Genomic DNA, 6,907 nt, shown 5'->3' on the forward strand with positions numbered 1-6,907 from the left:
GATATACAAAACCATTTTCTGATGCAATTATTTATTTAAAAAATAGAAGTGTGCCATTATAATTTTATCAAATCCTCTACAAGATAATTCTATCCTTGATCAGATCGAAATCATCGACTTTAAGAACTTTTGGGTACAATGAGTCCACGATGAGATTCCCATCGTTATCGTATCTAGTGAAGGCCTTAATTCCTGGCAAATACTCAAAAAGTTGAGCATGAGCTGCTACGATGACAACAAGGAGCAAAACTGCAACGATGAACTGAAATTCGAAAAACAATGTTAGCTGAAAATATATCAAATGATTTCATTATGAAATGTTACCTTCATAGTTGTAAATTGGAGTAAACTGACTGATATGTGGATCAGATCTGTTGCTTGCTAGTGAGGATCTCGTGGATTTTATAGCAACAGATGAGATATTTGCATGCTACATAGTTTGATGACCTGCTCACCTTGAAAGCAATGGTCAAGTTGATAATATAATTAAAAAGTTAATATAGAATAAACTCCGCCCAGAACGCATGATAGAAGTAACAGCAAGTATGAATTCATTATTGTTTTATGTGTGAATGCATAATGCACCCACTCATATACAGCAATTCATTTTATGGACATCATTAACAGAAATTATTCTTCATTGGAAATTTCCATTTCCACAAAACGTCTTCCAGTGAAAATTGTGAAAAGTGCGTTTTGTGGAATTTTTTTGAGAAATAACACTTTTCCCCAACATCACCTCTGAAAAAATATCCGCACTAGAGTTAGTGATGATTTTTCGAAGTAAATGTTAATAACTATGTACAATAGTTATGTATATGGGTTGAAGCTCCTTAGTGATGGAGATAACTTACCAAGATCTCTCTCAGTAAAAAAAAATGAGGCAATACTGTGCAGAGCATCACAGTCGAATGAGAACATACTAGTAACACTTAGCTTCTGAATTTTACTCGGGGTGTTAGCACCGATCAATTCGTTGAGAGACAGTGAGCTTTTGTCAACAAAAGTTGGTTACAATATCGTATTTCTTTCAACCATTAGCGCGATTTTTCCAAATGGACTGTCATTTGATCGGACTCTACGAAACGTTAGGAGACGCCCGACCCCTGTCCCCTCAGCTACCCTGCCTTCTCTCATGTCTACCTCCCCGGCATTGAAAATGCCTTGAGTGTAGCATGCGACATCTCCTTATTTCGGACGGACTGAACCGGACCAATTAACAAACAACCCCTACTTGATAAGGAATGTGCGGCACCGACCACCAGGGGGCAAATCGCAAATATGCTAACTGCAGCCTTGCCTGCGCTATTACGAATCTGCTCGGAGGTAGTCATCTTCGTGTCTATCATGTTGGTGAGATATTTCATCGTCGGCTTCTACAAGAATTTGATTTCACCCACCTAAGTAGGGAGGACTTTTGTAACCCTCTCCTTGGTCATGACGGCCCCTTTGCTTTTCTCCAGAACTAGGGAAAATCCTTAGAGTGCTAGGCTGTCATAGCAGGAGGTTGGGGCTCAAATCCCACTAGATGCAGAAAGATTTGTGTTGTGACTGGTTGTCAGATACATCAGTCGACTCAGCTTGTGTGCGTGCCTAAACCAACTTAAGGAAGTAATCACGGGCTTGAGTAACGCTGGCTTGCATTGCCTGCTACAGGGTACTGTACTCCTGTAGTGTACCGTTACGGTTTTGAATGAAGTGCTCTAATAAGCTTCAAAGCCTAGATTCAATTCAATTATAGCGTCAACGGTTTATTATTATTATACGGTGACCCTTTGCTCAGCCATCAATCTGCTCAATCTCCTCATTCCTAGTTTGCGTTAAGCTTGTTCGACCGTACACGTGGCAACCAATGCAAACGCATTTTCGACCATGACCGATTGATCAGGGCAGGGCAGGGAGTGACCATCATGCTGAGTTAGCCTGGAAACAATCTTACTGCTTCTTTAGCATGCAGCTCCACTTTGCAAAAATTGAAGGTGTCTTTTCCATCCCAAGGAGCATCAGTGGTCGACAGTGATGAATATCTGCCCCAGCCAATCTCACCGCCGGTGCCATTACTTCAATCTCAGCGTTCTAAAAATATCATATATTGTTTTGATGGAAAATCTTCCGCACCACGTATCGCGTCAGTCAGTCTTGGCTTGATGAGCTTCTCAAGCAGTTTCCTCGTATTTCACATCGAGATAGCTTCAGTGCCAGATATATCGACATACCATGATGGTCAGCAACCACATCGTCTTCCTGCAGATCACGGTCCATGAAAAGAACACAACACTTTTCCGATTCGCAAGTCTTTGCTCTGCGCCCGAGTTCGCCACATTTGTGGCTGCATTTCGTAGACCTAGCACTTAAAGCAGCTAATAAGATCAGTTCTCACCTTATGCAGCAAATGAGCCAGCCAATCTTAATTTTTTCGCAATGAAGAAATTGAATTTCCAGATTGTCTGTACTTTGTAGGCTAGTCTGATTTTGCTATTCGCCAAAATGGTATCAATTTTCCTCACTTTGTCGTCAAAATATCTTCCTTTCGTGTTATCCTTCGATTCGCTGCTCTCGTCTCTCGTCTGTCGGACTAATTATTACTTCCGCCACAAGATCAATACCCAATCACTTCATCCACTGCAGTTTTTAGCGCGTTTTCACTATCGCTTTCTACTTCTCGACTATTGTTTTGTTTTGTAGGCTCTGTATCTGGCTATGTATTCTGCGCTAGCTAGCCAAATTTAGAAATGTAAACCTCATTAACATTAACGCCCATACAGAGGAGACTGCAGAGTCAGAGAAGGATACCTGTCGTAATGTTCATGCTAGAAGGCAGTTTCGCCAAATTACACCGTTTTCAGCACATATTCCTGTATAGGTTTGTCCCATATCGGTTTATACAGCATTCGTTGGAAGTTTCTATGACATGACTGAATACTAACCACACAGAACATTTGCTTGATATTGTATGTAATTGTATCTTAACAGTAATTGAAACCACTAAAAGTTTTCACTGAAGCGTCATGAACTGGCCTTATTTTGATGGTCGTACTTTCCATCTTAATTACCAGATAATGCGAAAGGTAACATATATCGCTGCCTTTTCCAACAAAAGGTATCGCTCGCCTCATGCGGCCAGGGCCTATGTACTCGTACATTGTTCTGTGATATGATCCTTTTAATTCAACATTTCTCTCATGTCGTCTTCGACGTATCAACGCCCTGTTTCTTGAATTCCGTAGCAGCACTAATTTGGGGTCGTTATTGAGTGGCAATGTGACGTCTCTTCATTCGACAGTAAGATTGTTAGCAGAGGTAATACATCAGCCTCAATTGCCAGCTCTAAGTTGGACGCGAAATTCGGCTTAATTTTCAGTTCGAAGGTATTCCAAATAGTTGCATCATGAACCAAATCGATGTCTGATACAGATGCCAACACATTCCTCTTCTTCAAACCTAACCTGTTTAGCGTGGCCAACGCAATGAATGATGTTTAGGAACCAGGGTCCATCAGAGCTCGGAGTACCAAACTCTTTCCGATTGGTTCCAGGTTGAATTCGCTCTTGTTCTTGTTCTTTGTTGCACTCCAAACATCACACTTTGCTCTTGCACTCCTTTCAGTTGCTATAGACAGTTATAGACAGTTTCGGCATAGTTAGAATTGCTTAACGGAATATGAAGGTTGGGTTTGGGATGGACAGAAGCGGTTTAAACCTCTTCAGGAGGAACTCGAATAACTTGCTTACGGGCGGCAACTCCTAGCTATCCTCGATATATTCTTCAAAAAAGCGAAGGGTATCATTATCAACCTCCCCCATTATGACTATTGTAGGAGTTATGATGTCGGTAGCAGATTTATAGTCGAGCTTTTTCACGTCTAAGACTGCATCCATGTACTCACACACAAAATCATTCTTCCAATATGAGAAGTGCGGACTTGTAGTTTCTGCTAAGAAGCTGCAGGGGCGACGCTTCCCCTGCAATATTCCCGCATCCCCAGGCATTATCGGAAGTCGAGAGATCGCAGCGGGACATTCATGAGCCTTGGCAACAGCTGAAGGCACTTCACCAAACGTTCTAGAGTAGATGGTCTCTGGAATATCTCCACCATCTCCAATCCAGGGAAAAATTAACCAAGGAGGCACTTAACGTAAAGCCGGGACAAATAGTGCTTATCGGGGAGCTCCTGCAAAATGTAGGCACGGATTCCTGAAGTTCACCCTAGAACCGATGATGAAGCTCGTGCAGTTACCGTGCAATATCACTGCTTGCAAAAGGAACAAGCCGGAATTGTGAATTTATGCTTTTTGCCTATTGGGGCGCTAGACGGCTCTGAACCACCCCTTTCATCGAAAAAACTGTAACAAAGCAGTGAAAAAGTTGACGACTACAAAACGCAGTTTAAATCTCTCGATATTTACAGTGGGTACGGGGGTGACAAAACGGTCGAAGAAGCCACGAATAGCGTTAAGCACATGGGCACGAACGCTCCTCAATCTAATGATTTCTCAGAATATCTCTACCTAGGACTACGATATTTTGAAAGGATTAGGCCAGTCCAAAATAGTTCGGGGTAGCTTGAGAGAAAAGGTCGATTTTTCCGACAAAGGAGCTTTGAAGGATATGCTAGGAGTATTGAACCATACACAAAATGTGTGAGCACACAGGAGAACGAGCACCAACGAAGCATAGCAATACCGTTATTGCAGCAACTGCTATTCGAATGCAAAGACATTATTCCTAAAATAGACGAAATCGTTGAAGTCCCAGTAATGGAAATTAGTAAAAGGGGACTACCCTGGAAGATGTTAATGGCAGTTTTTGTGCACTCCAAAAATTGCCATAGATTAGGTCTAGGATGACATCAGAAAATGACCCAACAAAACATCTTACTCAACGCTCGGAAGAGGCGTACGATTCGGCTGCCTTTACCAAGGCGGCAACCACACTAGATGTCGTTTTACTAACAAATCAGCAGGAGAAAGCCACCTCGTTACTCATCCTGCCGAGACAAAGAGTCAAATCTGCTTTCGTATGGGCATATTGGGAATATGGATTGAGTACTGTCAAGAACTACTCAACAACCAGTATATCGGTGAGTTGGAGACCCACCAATTGAAGAAGACGTAGGAAAGAATCGTCGACTAAAGAATCATATGTCGCCAGGAGTTACAGCATTTGTTCATCAACATATGATCAAGGAGTTAGACAGAAAATTGATGTTTGATGACCGGCAACGGGGCTTTATCTGTCCCTTACATAAAAAGGGGGACATCACGCAATCACCTAATTATAGAAATGTAACGGTGGTGGGTATCATCTAGAAGATATTCTCCGTTATCTTCCTAGGACGGATAGCAGCATATGCCCACAACATCATCAGCCTATACCAAAGAGGCTTCACTCCAACTAAATCGATAACGCATTAGATTTCTCTGTGAGTTGGAGCTTAAGAATACAATTAGAGTCTTCCCTGCTTGTCGTAATAGGCGACTAAAAGAGGTAGAAATTTTTTGGCAAGCAACCTGGAAATTTCAAAATTTTATCGCTACCGCAACGTCAACAACACTTCACAGCTACAACCTCTAGCTATCGAAACCGGACGATGATTGGTTTCTGGAATGTATGCATGCTCCTCGACAATGATAGCGAGGGTGCTCCGAATGCTCGCTTTCCTCCAACTTGACTGGGAATTCCGACGATATAATTGAAATTCTAGGGCCTAAGCGAAATAAGATAATAGAAATCTGGAGAGTACTCTCCTCCGCAGAGTTATTTATCGCTGCACCTGTAGTTACTGCTGATCTGCTGCTTCGACTCGTAAGGCAACCTTGTTGTGTGTGTGTGTGTATGGTGAGGGAGAAGCTACAGCTTCTGAGCACTCAGGCCGTGTTAGCCCATTGTACTCGCCACCCCCGTCTAACGGAATATTCTGGATTCGTTAACGTATCGCAGGATTTCCGTTAATGGATGTGATGCTATCCGTCGCAATTGGAGAACATCGGCACCAAAGATCTGACGCCTGATGCGTCCATACGCGGGGCATTCACATAGTAAATGCTCTGTCGATTCCGCTTCCTCATTACAGGAGGGACACGTATCATCTTGAGTAATTCCTATTCTGAACATATGCCCAGCTAGTGAATTATGGCCTGTCAGAATGCCCACAATACACCTGCAAGTCCTCCTGCTTTTCGACAGGATAAACTTTGCGGTATGCGTATGTTCGGTTTTGGCAGGAAAAGTTTGGTGTGTCGAGCAGCATTTAGGCTCTTCCACCTGTCATTATGGGAAGCTTGTTCCCAGTTTTTGAAAACAGATTTAGCCAATGCTACTGATACTCCAATTGCTGGCTCCGGTCCCGGCATAGGGGAGATTGACCCCTCTTTCGCTAAAGCGTCCTAGATTTCATTTCCCTCTACGCTACAGAGAGAGTAGTTCCACCGTATTGAATCTAGACATAGAGTTCAAACGACTTCCGCATTCCTGAACGATTTTCGAGGAGATCAAAGGACTGCTCAATACCCTCTATGCAACTTGGCTGCCACTGCAGATTGCGATGCGCCTGCACTTCAACCGCTCGTCAATCACCCAGTTTGCCGCCCTTAGGCTTAGGCTTAGGCTTGAAAAACCGCTGCATATTGTCCCAAAGGAAAAGCCCACTTCTCGTTTTTATTCGAGAGGTAGACTCCGGCTCCAGAACCCTCTTCTGTTTTTGAGCCATCGGTGTAGAAGACTTCTGTATATCCCGCCACGCATTCCTCTGCGTCTTCCCAGTCCTCTCTACGCTTCAGGGTAACTTCATATATTCTACCAAACACTGGATTCAGGCCTCCCAGTAACTCTTCCAATGCTCTGTGCCCCCACATCCGTTGTTTCCCCATAGATCTAATCGAGTTAGTCTATGAGCTGCTCCCATTGC

The sequence above is a fragment of the Hermetia illucens genome, chromosome 1 (genome assembly GCF_905115235.1).
Source record: "Hermetia illucens chromosome 1, iHerIll2.2.curated.20191125, whole genome shotgun sequence".
NCBI lineage: Eukaryota > Metazoa > Arthropoda > Insecta > Diptera > Stratiomyidae > Hermetia > Hermetia illucens.